Source organism: Candoia aspera, chromosome 3 (genome assembly GCF_035149785.1).
Source record: "Candoia aspera isolate rCanAsp1 chromosome 3, rCanAsp1.hap2, whole genome shotgun sequence".
Taxonomy (NCBI): Eukaryota; Metazoa; Chordata; class Lepidosauria; order Squamata; family Boidae; genus Candoia; species Candoia aspera.
Genome location: NC_086155.1, coordinates 119230621 through 119245661, shown reverse-complemented (window position 1 = coordinate 119245661; position 15041 = coordinate 119230621).

The following is a 15041-nucleotide window of genomic DNA, read 5'->3' as shown; positions in this document are numbered from 1 at the left end:
AAGTAATCATATTAGTGCAGGTACATGAAATCTTGCTAAATGCCTGATATTTTATTAAACAAGCATGCTTTATGTGTGATCCCACTTTGATTGCATCTTGATTGCATAAGATTTCTATTCTGTCTTCTTATGTGATGTGATGGGTTTTATATTACCATACTGCATAAGGATTATTTCTTTAATAAATAATTGATCTTTCACCTTTTACCGAGCAGCTAAAGGATGGGTACTAATGCTCCTTTCTCTTCTTTTTTTCCCCCCAAAGAAAGAAACCCTGTAAGGTAGGTTGGCTTCAGCAAAGGATCGTTACCTTGTTGTGGTGCTGGAGCTTGAGCACCTCAATGATGCCATGAGCTAAACCGTGAAGGGCCAGCCAAGACGGGAAGGTCATGACAGAGAGGTCAGACTAAGTGTGATCCCTGGGGAAGGTAATGGCAACCCACCCCAGTATTCTTGCCGTGAAAACTAAATGGATCAGTACAACCAGAGATATGTCGGTATACCATCGGAAGATGAGACCCCCAGGTCGGAAGATGGTCAAAAAGCTACGGGGAGGAACAGAGGATGAGTTCAACTAGCCCCAGACATGATGACGCAGCTAGCTCAAAGCTGAAAGGACAGCTAGCGGCTGACGGTGCTGGTGGTGAATGGCGAATCCGATGTTCTAAGGATCAACACACCATTGGAACCTGGAATGTAAGGACTATGAGCCAGGGCAAATTGGATGTGCTTATTGGTGAGATGTCAAGATTAAAGATAGACATTTTGGGCATCCGTGAACTGAAATGGACTGGAATGGGCCATTTCACATCAAATGACCACCAGATCTACTACTGTGGACAAGAGGACCACAGAAGAAATGGAGTAGCCTTCATAATTAATACTAAAGTGGCTAAAGCAGTGCTTGGATACAATCCAAAAAACGATAGAATGATCTCAATTCGAATTCAGGGCAAGCCATCTAACATCATAGTGATCCAAATATACACCCCAACCACAAATGCTGAAGAAGCTGAAGTAGAGCAGTTCTATGAGGATCTGCAGCACCTACTGGACAATACACCTAAAAGAGATGTTATTTTCATCACGGGAGACTGGAATGCTAAGGTGGGCAGTCAAATGACACCTGGAATTAGAGGTAAGCATGGCCTGGGAGAACAAAATGAAGCAGGACATAGGCTGATAGAATTTTGCCAAGACAACTCACTCTGCAGAACAAACACTCTCTTCCAACAACCTAAGAGATGGCTTTATACATGGACTTCACCGGATGGACAAAACTGAAATCAGATTGACTACCTCCTTTGCAGCCAAAGGTGGTGGACATCTATACAGTCAGTGAAAACAAGACCTGGAGCTGACTGTAGTTCAGATCACAAACTTCTTCTTGCACAATTTAGGATCAGACTAAAGAGATTAGGGAAGACCCACAGATCAACTAGATATGAGCTCACTAATATTCCTAAGGAATATGCAGTGGAGGTGAAGAATAGATTTAAGGGACTGGACTTAGTAGATAGGGTCCCGGAAGAACTCTGGACAGAAGTTCGCAACATTGTTCAGGAGGCGGCAACAAAATACATCCCAAAGAAAGAGAAAACCAAGAAGGCAAAATGTCTGTCTGCTGAGACACTAGAAGTAGCCCAAGAAAGAAGGAAAGCAAAAGGCAACAGTGATAGGGGGAGATATGCCCAATTAAATGCAAAATTCCAGAGGTTAGCCAGAAGAGATAAGGAATTATTTTTAAACAAACAATGCATGGAAGTGGAAGAAGACAATAGAATAGGAAGGACAAGAGACCTCTTCCAGAAAATTAGAAACATTGGAGGTAAATTCCAGGCCAAAATGGGTATGATCAAAAGCAAAGATGGCATGGACCTAACAGAAGAAGAAGAGATCAAGAAAAGGTGGCAAGAATATACAGAAGACCTGTATAGGAAGGATAACAATATCGGGGATATCTTTGACGGTGTGGTCAGTGAGCTAGAGCCAGACATCCTGAAGAGTGAGGTTGAATGGGCTTTAAGAAGCATTGCTAATAACAAGGCAGCAGGAGATGATGGCATCCCAGCTGAACTGTTCAAAATCTTGCAAGATGATGCTGTCAAGGTAATGCATGCTATATGCCAGCAAATTTGGAAAACACAAGAATGGCCATCAGACTGGAAAAAATCAACTTATATCCCCATACCAAAAAAGGGAAACACTAAAGAATGTTCAAACTATCAAACAGTGGCACTCAGTTCACATGCCAGTATGGTAATGCTCAGGATCCTGCAAGGTAGACTTCAGCAATTCATGGAGCGAGAATTGCCAGATGTACAAGCTGGATTTAGAAAAGGCAGAGGAACTAGGGACCAAATTGCCAATATCCGCTGGATAATGGAAAAAGCCAGGGAGTTTCAGAAAAACATCTATTTCTCTTTTATTGACTCTTCTAAAGCCTTTGACTGTGTGGACCATAACAAATTGTGGCAAGTTCTTAGTGGTATGGGGATACCAAGTCATCTTGTATGCCTCCTGAAGAATCTGTATAACGACCAAATAGCAACAGTAAGAACAGACCACGGAACAACGGACTGGTTTAAGATTGAGAAAGGAGTACGGCAGGGCTGTATCCTCTCACCCTACCTATTCAACTTGTATGCAGAACACATCATGCGACATGCTGGGCTTGAGGAATCCAAGGCTGGAGTTAAAATCACTGGAAGAAACATTAACAATCTCAGATATGCAGATGATACCACTTTGATGGCTGAAAGCAAAGAGGAACTGAGGAGCCTTATAATGAAGGTGGAAGAAGAAAGTGCAAAAGCTGGCTTGCAGCTAAACCTCAAGAAAACCAAGATTATGGCAACCAGCTTGCTTGATAACTGGCAAATAGAGGGAGAAAATGTAGAAGCAGTGAAAGACTTTGTATTTCTAGGTGCGAAGATGACTGCAGATGCTGACTGCAGTCAGGAAATCAGAAGACGCTTAATCCTTGGGAGAAGAGTAATGACCAATCTCGATAAAATAGTTAAGAGCAGAGACATCACACTGACAACAAAGGTCTGCATAGTTAAAGCAATGGTGTTCCCTGTAGTAACATATGGCTGCGAGAGCTGGACCATAAGGAAGGCTGAGAGAAGGAAGATCGATGCTTTTGAACTGTGGTGCTGGAGGAAAACTCTGAGAGTGCCTTGGACTGCAAGAAGATCAAACCAGTCCATCCTCCAGGAAATAAAGCTAGACTGCTCACTTGAGGGAATGATATTAAAGGCAAACTGAAATACTTTGGCCACATAATGAGAAGACAGGACACCCTGGAGAAGATGCTGATGCTAGGGGGAGTAGAAGGCAAAAGGAAGAGGGGCCGACCAAGGGCAAGATGGATGGATGATATTCTAGACGTGACGGACTCGTCCCTGGGGGAGCTGGGGGTGTTGACGACCGACAGGAAGCTCTGGCGTGGGCTGGTCCATGAAGTCACGAAGAGTCGGAAGCAACTAAATGAATAAACAACAAACCAGGTAGGTTGGGCTGAGAGAATGACTGGCCCCAAATCACAGAATGAACTTCTGTGGCCAGGGTGGATTAGAAACTGAGTCTCCCCTCTCGTAATCCAACACCTTAACCCAGTGTTTCTCAGCCTTGGCAGCTTGAAGATGTGTGGACTTCAACTCCCAGAATTCCCCAGTCAGCCTTGCTGGCTGGGGAATTCTGGGAGTTGAAGTCTACACATCTTCAATTTGCCAAGGTTGACAAACACTGCCTGAATCACTACAATACACTGGCTGTCATATTAGGAGAGTGAGATAAAATATCTCTATAAATAAAAGACACCGAAGTGGGTTGCCCACTAACAATATGCTGTAACATCTAATCTTACATGCGTGCATCAGTACACATTAAGTAATACTGCCTGACTCCTATCAAAACTTCCAGGTCAGGTTTGTGGACTGATTGCACCATGAGAAAGTTAGAACTACCTCTGTCTGACATAAGATTTTGAACAAGGAAGTGTCCTAACAGTCAGAAATCACACTGAGATGAGGAGTAGGTGTCTAGTGTTTATTACTGCTACATTAAACAGAATCCTAACAAACTGAAGAAGCATGGGAAAAATCCAGACAGATAAACCCCAAAAGTTAAGGCAGGTCTGATCTGTGTCTCTTTGAATGGCTGCTTAATTCCTCAGTACTACGCATGCATTTTCCCCCCTGGATAGAGGCCCCCTCCTGCTCGCCATCAGTACTCATGACAGGAAGACAGAGAGGGGGCAGAAGGCCACAGAAAGCCTCTTAAGACCCATCACTTTCCCTTGAAACTCAGGACTGGATCCAGTTTGCCCTCTTTGCAAGTATCTGTCACAGGAATCAAAAATTGTTCTGCTTCCTCTGGAAGAACGATTCCATCTAGCTTTCCATCCTGATCTTTCCTCTGCTCTGGCTTTCTCTAGACATAAAACTTTACAAAAGGAAACCATATCAGCTGTATATGTGTGGAGCAAGTGTGGAAAAGAATTTGTGTGATGTGTGGTTATATACATGGGCAGGACCAGACCTTTTGAGAAGATTAAGAGTCAAAATTAAGATATTACGCAAAACCGATCATCATAAATTCCTGCAACTGATATATTTATCACTGTAGTCAATATTTTTCAGGAACCATGGCTGTTTAACCTGTGTTTAATCTGTGGCAGCCAATTAATCTGGTAAATCATTGCTTGATGTGGTAATCATCAAGCAATGAGTGTTCAGATCTGAAAGCCCTTAGTAAAAATCCAGAGAGTATGAAAGGTGAAAGAAGACAGAAGAACTGCATGAAACTGCAATTCAGCCAAATAGATTTATTATACACTCCAGTCAAATCTGAAATGAAATTTCTTTTCTGATAAATAATGTGTTCCTTTTGCACAAAAATGGAGTACAGATTTTATACCACATACAATAGTAACAATAACAACAAAAAGAACTATTTATTTTCACCTTTGCAGGAAGAGAAGGAAGATACTGCTCATAATTTCAAATTGCTGCATTATTTGTTTCCTTTCAAATAATTTCCTGAAGATGACGATACAGCACAAAACAATGTTGGCTCCAACAATGGCTCAAATATGAGGTGCTTAAGTCTCTTTGCTTCCACAAGAGAAGGATACCATTACTGCCAATTCTCCTCTTCCTGCTTCTCCTCCTATCCCTGCTGGTTGCTTCATACTCTTTACTGGGGAGATAACCTGATGCTGACAAATTTAGATGCTGTTTGTAATGTCCACATGTGTACACATGTGTACACATGTGATGTGTACACATCACCAGAGGAGGATGAGGATGAGGATGATGATGATGAGGATAATACAGTGTTATTATGTGAACAAAACTTCATTAAGTTTTTCTTTGGATCCAAGCCCATAATTTTTCTACACATTCATTTTATTTATTTATTTTCATTTGCACTTGCTTTTTGGTAACACAGTCCAGAATGGGGACTATTTCGATCCATTACAACGTTCTCCTTGATTGATTTCATTCATTTGAAAGATAAAGAGAGAAAAAAAATTCTCGGACTGTAAAGAATTCTTACTTCTCGCCATTTCCATTTTAGGCTGCTAAGCATGGGAGGAGTTAGAGCAGACTTTTCCAGTTTGTAGATACAGTATGTCAAAGGGCCATCCCAACTAGTATGGCCACTGGCAATACTTGCTTGGAATGATGGGAATTGTAATCTAACACATTTGAAGGATACCAGCTTGGGAAAGTTGATGTTGCAACTCTAAATATGAGAATCACAGATAAGTATATCCCTCCACCCTCCGTTTCTACCTCTGATATGTTGGAAGAAATGCAATTTTTATGGCATTTTCAGTGCAGCTTTTTTCAAGCCAGTCCTCATTCTTTGAAACTCACCCTCCCCCAGAGATGGTCCTGCCTCCTGGCTTCCTGCTCCTCCTCTAGAGATTTTATGTCTCAGTCTTGTCATCCTGCCCCATTCACTATGAGCCTTCCTATGAACTGTGGTGTTGTTCTTAGATAGGTCTCTCACACACCTGGAACAGATTGTGGAATAAGGGGAAGAAAATTCCTTGTGCGTTATGGTCTGGAAATCTGCAAGGGGACAATTAATCTTATGCTAGGATGAAGCATCTGAGTTATTCCACACATGGGTCCTACTACCTTTGTTGCAACAATCATGGCAGAAAATCAGGGTGATGCTGCACAATGCTCTCTGAACTGGCCACCCAACTCTGCCTGATCAGAAAGAATAAATCCAGTGGAGACAAAAGTGACGAGGAAAGAAGGGCCAGTAGTTAGAGAAGGCAGCTCATATGTTAAGACTTGGCCCCTGATCAGGTTCTGAGGAATGACATTTTAATTAAAATGAAATTGGCATTAAGCAATATAGCATGGCCACATTTACTTGCCATCTTGCTGCACATTTCAATAGAATTTTCCATTTACAGTTTGATTATATACACCCTAACTTACAGATGCTAGAAGTTTAAACATCAGACTGAAGTTGTCAGCCTTGTTGGTTTACCAAAAGATTTAAAGGAACTACAGTAAATATTTATTTTCTTAAATCTCACATTTTCTACTCCAGGTTAGTATTTGCTGCCAAGGTCAAATGAGGCATAATGTTTGCTCAGGAAAGCATTATGTTTCTCTGGCTAAATCAGTGTGCCAGTTGCTGCTGTTTGAAGAAGCAGCAATACAATGTCGTTTTTTAATGCTAACCTTCATAAATGCTTTTCACTTAAATAGGAACTTTCCAAATCCTAGCACAAACAATGACTGATTATATGTACAACAATAAAGCTCTTATCACAATGGGATGGCAAACACGACAATACTTACTATTAGAGCAAGAAATAGTGGTGGTGTGTTTATAATGCAGCTGATTATTATGGTTTGGTGGCGTGCCAAAATACACTGGCTCCTTTTGGAACTGCATGAACAAGTTCTGTCTCACAGGACTAGTTAATACACACATCCAGAACAACTGATAAAGCTTTTCATACTTCATACCAATTGAAGCTACAGGTGGAAACGTGGCACTTGTTTTAAAGTTCCTCTGCTGGGGACTCTGCCTGTGAGTAGAACAGGTGTGTCAGGGAGAAGGATGCACTGAACCTGGCTCCCTCATGTACTAATTCCAGTATGTAGGGAAAGAAGCGTTCATAATCCATGCCAACCTTCATCTACTGTCCAGTTCACAGAAACATGCAGTAGGACCATGCAGCTATTTTGGTTTGATTCGAAAGTGTTCCTTGGACGATGCAGGGGTGTAAATGTGGCATCTGACCAAAGCTTTTGATCAATCACTTTTGCTCAATTTCCCTGCTTTTCCTACTCAAAGTCTACCCTTCTGACACTACAATCTACAGTATCTTTTTCACTGGCACCTGAACTTCTCCTGCTCTATGTCATAGGCCAACCTCCCTTCCTTCAACTCTGTATTGAGGAAACAGAATTTCTTCACCTTCTCTATGTCTAAGTTAGAACTGAACTACAACCTTAAAGGTTCTGGAAAGTTAGATACAATGGAATTCCATCCCTGATTCAGAAAGAGAGAGATGGTCTGGCTTGGGGAGGAGAAATCTGAGAACAAATGCCTGCTTTTCTGGCCTGACCCTAACTCAACTAACACTCAGAAGAGGAAGAAAGTAGCCTGGTGGAGATTGTGAGAAAGATCCAAAGCTTCTTAGCACAACCAGCCCACTCTCTTGCTACTGAGCTTAAAAAGGGGGGTGGGGCAATGAGAGAGAGAGAGAGACAGAGAGAGAGATGGATGAAGGGAATGGAGAAGCACAAAAAATGCAGTTATGCCATGTGTGTCTGTTGCTGTCACATCATTAGTTATTGTAGAGCTTCAAGATCAGAGCAATTGAGCTGGGTTGTACCATTCTATTTTCTTTCTCCTGTCAAATAATTTTTTTGCTTCCATTATCTCTCCCTCCTCCTCTTCCTCTTCCTGTCTCTCTCTCTGTTGAGATCTTAAAAAACTTGCTGACCTAGTTATTCTCCTCTGTTTGTGACTGCAAGTTCTTGAACTAGCAATGCCATTGCCTGCTAATTTGAGTGATTATTCTTCACATTAATAGTTAGAAACAATCATTCCTCTAGTTAATAAAACCACAGAGCATGCACACACCACAGCTATTCAAAAAGACCCCTCAGTTTGACATTTGGACATGTGTACATATATAAGTTTGCGTATATGTACAAACAAGCATCAGCAGAATATACAGTAGCTTCTCCGGCAACATACTCATTGGGGAATTCCCTCCCTGAGGCACAGAACTGTTCTTAACTCTTTTTTACTCAATTGTCTTCTAATTGTGGGTATATGCAACTGATTCAGTTCTCCTGGGTGCTTTATCAGTTACATTATTAATTTATTTTGTTTTGAATTTGAGGTGTGGTGTTTCTCTACCACGTACTATAGTTTTTTTTAAATAAGCACCTTAGTTATTAAATAAAATACAGTGCATGTTATATTGGGCACTTGTCCAGAATTGTAAATACCTTTATATTATTCAGATAATTCTACAAGAATTAGTTGCATATAATTTAATAGCATCAATTTTCTAATACTTGAAGTACAACCTTTAAACTGTCCCACATGCACAGTTATGAACACATACATGCTTTTCCATCATAATAAATACTAAGAATCGTAGAAGTTTGGATTGTTTTACTTTAGACATTCTACATCTGCATAATATCAGAAGTCAAAATAGTATTTGTATCTTATTTTTGGCATCAGATTTAAGTTAAGCAGTTTTTTAAATGGTATATGCATTGCTTTGAGTGGTCCAGAGGGATTGACCAATGTGAAAACAAACATGATCCAATTTTGAAATTCTAGTACCCTAACATGGTGGGAACAGTAACACATACATATCTCATTTAGAAGATAAATTACACCATTGTATTATTTTAAATTCTTAGCATAGAGCAAATTTATTACTTACCGTAAGATTAATGCATGTATGCTTTTGAAAAGATAGGAGTGTTATATCACTGAGGGAAGAATGCAGAGTGAAAGAACTGCTGGTACAATTTTCTTGTTAGCTAATTGTTTGTTTGCCATTTGTATATTTTAGCTTAGATTATGTTACTTAATATTATAGTGATTATTGATAGTTGAGGCTGCATACATTCCCTGCTCAGAACATAAATATGATTCCATAGCTAAATAATCTAAAAACTAAACGAGTTGAATTCTGCAGCCTATGTTATTTTATGCAAATTTACAAAATGTCTGGTTTAATTTAATTTATTTTAGTTTTATCAGTCAGAAGAACAGACACACTGATGTTCAGGACACTACTAGCCATCCATTATTAAAATTTGTCCAGTTTCTGACATTTCAGTAGCCATTGCTTCCACCCTTTGCCTGTACATCTTCACAGCCAAAATGGCTAGAATTTCCAGTTTTAAAATACAAAATGAAAGCTGAAATGGGAAGGCTAGAACTTCTCTAAGGCAAGTGCTATATTTTTCTATGCCCTGCAATACACATATATAGGTCCCACTACATTTGCATGAATAAAAGTAAAGTCTCTCCTGAGCTGAGCTCAACTTGATGACTTTCATGAACTTGTTCTTGTTGTTTTCTTGGAAACAGGACTGAACTGTTTTGTCACTGCCTTCATCTGGGATGCGATTTTGACTTCCAAGTCTAGTTTTCAGTTCTGAAATGTCTTTGTGGTCTGTCATACAAGTGCTAATCAGATGTGATCCTGGTTTATGAGATTGACCTAGTGAGTTAGATGTTACCATTTGCTCTGCCATAATTACATGACCTCTATATTTAAAACAAATCTAAATGAAATGTACGTTAAAAGTTGCCTATCAGCAAATGAAAGTAATACCGTTATCAAGGCAACACTAATGGGAAACTGGAGCTTTCTGTAAATGGAAAGTTCCCAACCCCTACCTGGCTAGAATTAGCACCAGCAACAGACATCCCTGGACATCTCTCTGGGCCACAGGTAGTGCTAGGTGATTGGATCTAGCACCAGTTCCATTTCCTAGAATATGCCCAACCTAGTACTGATTTCAAGCATTGTGGAAAATGTCAAGGGTGGCTAGACTCAGCTGCTCAGTGCTGTCTGTAGCACGGTCACCACAGTCATGTAAGCCTTCTTGTGCTCACTGACAGGAGAGAAAACCTAGCAAAGGACACCAACTTGATCCTGGTTGTTCCATATTCTTGCTTTCAAGGAAATCTCCAAACACTCTCATTGGCAGCAAGACCATCTCTACTCCCTTTCACAGTAGCTTTGTCTCTCTCATCTTCCTTGGCCAGGGCCTGACTTATTCCTCCAAGCTAGGGAGCATATTTGCACTGTTAACAGTAAACAAAATGACAATGAAACCCCCATTAACAAAGCTGTAATAAAGTAACCACTCCCTTTATGATTCTGCAAAGGGGCAAAAGCTTTCCCCTGCTGTTAATTTCTTAATGTCTCTGCAGTTCTTTTTTTAGGCTACAAACAAGTATGCAAAACAAACAACCAAAGACAGAACAACCCCTTCCTCCCACAAGTCAACTGTTTTCTGTTTGAATGTTTTCAAATGTCTAAATTATTGCAAGTACTGGAAAGTGAGGATAAAGCTTTTTTTTTTTTATTGCCACTAAACTGTGCTATTTGAAATGCAATAAACAAAACTCCAGATTTATACATGGTCTTACTTTTGACTTTCGCCCAGCAAAATATGGTGGCAGGCTCATTCATGTTCAGCTCATGGAATCATAGAAAATTAGTGCAAACTTAGTGAAAAAATGATGTGTGGGTAATTATTTGGCTTCAAAAAGAAAACACATCCTGTACATAGCATCTGTAAGCTATTGTTGCTCTCTTGCAATGAAAGAATAGCAGATGACATAGCTATTGCTTTTTTGTCATCACTATAACTCTTAGGTCTAATTTTTCCAGATTCTGCCAGGCTGTAAAATACTGGGCCCACATGATGAAGCTTCAGCTCTTGTAGGAATCAGTGTGTGCCAGGAGGTTTCTTTCCACAAGTAATCCAAAGATTTTAGAATACAATACACTATTTATGCTTAGTTCAATATGAAATTGAAAACAGCATCTGGCCATTGCAAAAGAAGGAAATTTAACTTTTAAGATTATATTTATTTTAATTTCCAGCCTTATTGCATTGATTGAAGTATGTTAAGAAAAGAAGGGTATATAAATACTAAACAAGCACATAAATAAATAACGTAGCTCTTAGTTAATACATTCCAGAATAATTCATGATTTTCTAAATAATTTTCCTTAAAACGGAGCTCCTGTTTTACAACAAAGTGTTCTGATTTGGAAGACGTGGCTCCCTCAGAATTCTTTCAAGCAGGATCCCTTGCAGCTCTTCTACAATTTACTTTAAATAAGCCTGTCACCAATTTTCCAGCCAATGGGGTGGGGAAGTTCCAAAGGGAGATTTCTCCCCAGGTTATCCAGGAAGATAAAATACTAAATCTCTAACTATGCACTGACAACAACAACCTTGCTTTACTATCTGCATTAGAAAAACAGCAACCATGCTGATAATTTTACTCAGGGACAAGAAAACTTTTCAACAACTTTTAGTGATTAAGAGTCTGCTTGTGTCCTACAGAGAAGCTTTCTCAGAGGTAGGAGTTCATGCATAAGAGATGGAGCAGTGACTGAAAGGTGCAGTTTAAATACAGCAGGTACTATTTTTATATTTAAACACAGTACATGCTTAAACCAACCAGTTCTCCCTATTCTCTTGCAAACGGCCACAGCAACAAATGTCTCAGCAAAAGTCTCAGCTGCTTCATCCTGGTTTGGACCTTCTCTTGTCCAGTCCAGTCCAGTCCAGTCCATTTCTCTTCTTGGTTCTTCAAGCCTTGGTCTTCCCGCAGCCGATTCCCCTGGCTAGGTAACGTGTAGGTAAGTAACATTAAGACTAAAAGGCACAGATTAATTTCACTTTATACCTATGTAACGTTTCTTCAGCAAAGGATCATTACCTTGTCGTGGTGCTGTAGCTTGAGCACCTCAATGATGCCATGAGCTAAACCGTGAAGGGCCAAGATGGGAAGGTCATGACAGAAAGGTCAGACTAAATGCGATCCCTGGGGAAGGTAATGGCAACCCACCCCAGTATTCTTGCCATGAAAACTAAATGGATCAGTACAACCAGAGATATGTCGGTATACCATCAGAAGATGAGACCCCCAGGTTGGAAGATGGTCAAAATGCTACTGGGGAGGAACAGAGGATGAATTCGATGAGCCCCAGTCGTGATGATGCAGCTAGCTCAAAGCTGAAAGGACAGCTAGCGGCCGACGGTGCTGGTGGTGAACGGCAAATCCAATGTTCTAAGGATCAACACACCATTGGAACCTGGAATGTAAGATCTATGAGCCAGGGCAAATTGGATGTGGTTATTGGTGAGATGTCAAGATTAAAGATAGACATTTTGGGCATCCGTGAACTGAAATGGACTGGAATGGGCCACTTCACATCAAATGACCACCAGATCTACTACTGTGGACAAGAGGACCACAGAAGAAATGGAGTAGCCTTCATAATTAATACTAAAGTGGCTAAAGCAGTGCTTGGATACAATCCAAAAAATGATAGAATGATCTCAATTCAAATTCAGGGCAAGCCATCTAATATCACAGTGATCCAAATATACGCCCCAACCACAGATGCCAAAGAAGCTGAAGTAGAGCAGTTCTATGAGGATCTGCAGCATCTACTGGACAGCACGCCTAAAAGAGATGTTATTTTCATCATGGGACACTGGAATGCTAAGGTGGGCAGTCAAATGACACCTGGAATTTCAGATAAGCATGGCCTGGGAGAACAAAATGAAGCAGGACATAGGCTGATAGAATTTTGCCAAGACAACTCACTCTGCATAACAAACATTCTCTTCCAACAACCAAAGAGACGGCTATATACATGGACTTCACCAGATGGACAACACTGAAATCAGACTGACTACATCCCTTGTAGGCAAAGGTGGCAGACATCTGTACAGTCGGTAAAAACAAGACCTGGAGCTGACTGTAGTTCAGATCACGAACTTCTTATGGCACAATTTAGGATCAGACTAAAGAGATTAGGGAAGACCCACAGATCAGCTAGATATGAGCTCACTAATATTCCTAAGGAATATGCAGTGGAGGTGAAGAATAGATTTAAGGGACTGGACTTAGTAGATAGGGTCCCAGAAGAACTTTGGACAGAAGTCCGCAACATTGTTCAGGAGGCGGCAACAAAATACATCCCAAAGAAAGAGAAAACCAAGAAGGCAAAATGTCTGTCTGCTGAGACACTAGAAGTAGCCCAAGAAGGAAGGAAAACAAAAGGCAACAGTGATAGGGGGAGATATGCCCAATTAAATGCAAAATTCCAGAGGTTAGCCAGAAGAGATAAGGAATTATTTTTAAACAAGCAATGTTTGGAAGTGGAAGAAGACAATAGAATAGGAAGGACAAGAGACCTCTTCCAGAAAATTAGAAACATCGGAGGTAAATTCCAAACCAAAATGGGTATGATCAAAACCAAAGATGGCAAGGACCTAACAGAAGAAGAAGAGATCAAGAAAAGGTGGCAAGAATATACAGAAGACCTGTATAGGAAGGATAACAATATCGGGGATAGCTTTGACGGTGTGGTCAGTGAGCTAGAGCCAGACATCCTGAAGAGTGAGGTTGAATGGGCCTTAAGAAGCATTGCTAATAACAAGGCAGCAGGAGACGACGGCATCCCAGCTGAACTGTTCAAAATCTTGCAAGATGATGCTGTCAAGGTAATGCATGCTATATGCCAGCAAATTTGGAAAACACAAGAATGGCCATCAGACTGGAAAAAAATCAACTTATATCCCCATACCAAAAAAGGGAAACCCTGAAGAATGTTCCAACTATCGAACAGTGGCACTCATTTCACATGCCAGTAAGGTAATGCTCAAGATCCTGCAAGGTAGACTTCACCAATTCATGGAACGAGAATGGCCAGATGTACAAGCTGGGTTTAGAAAAGGCAGAGGAACTAGGGACCAAATTGCCAATATCCGCTGGATAATGGAAAAAGCCAGGGAGTTTCAGAAAAACATCTATTTCTCTTTTATTGACTCTTCTAAAGCCTTTGACTGTGTGGACCATAACAAATTGTGGCAAGTTCTTAGTGGTATGGGGATACCAAGTCATCTTGTCTGCCTCCTGAAGAATCTGTATAACGACCAAGTAGCAACAGTAAGAACAGACCACAGAACAACGGACTGGTTTAAGGTTGGGAAAGGAGTATGGCAGGGCTGTATACTCTCACCCTACCTATTCAACTTGTACACAGAACACATCATGTGACATGCTGGGCTTGAGGAATCCAAGGCTGGAGTTAAAATCACTGGAAGAAACATTAACAATCTCAGATATGCAGATGATACCACTTTGATGGCTGAAAGCGAAGAGGAACTGAGGAGCCTTATGATGAAGGTGAAAGAAGAAAGTGCAAAAGCTGGCTTTCAGCTAAACCTCAAAAAAACCAAGATTATGGCAGTCAGCTTGATTGATAACTGGCAAATAGAGGGAGAAAATGTAGAAGCAGTGAAAGACTTCGTATTTCTAGGTCCGAAGATTACTGCAGATGCTGACTGCAGTCAGGAAATCAGAAGACGCTTAATCCTTGGGAGAAGAGCAATGACAAATCTCGATAAAATAGTTAAGAGCAGAGACATCACACTGACAACAAAGGCCCACATAGTTAAAGCAATCGTGTTCCCCGCAGTAACATATGGCTGCAAGAGCTGGACCATAAAGAAGGCTGAGAGAAGGAAGATCGATGCTTCTGAACTGTGGTGTTGGAGGAAAATTCTGAGAGTGCCTTGGACTGCAAGAAGATCAAACCAGTCCATCCTCCAGGAAATCAAGCCAGACTGCTCACTTGAGGGAATGATATTCAAGGAAAACTGAAATACTTTGGCCACATCATGAGAAGACAGGACACCCTGGAGAAGATGCTGATGCTAGGGAGAGTGGAGGGCAAAAGGAAGAGGGGCCGACCA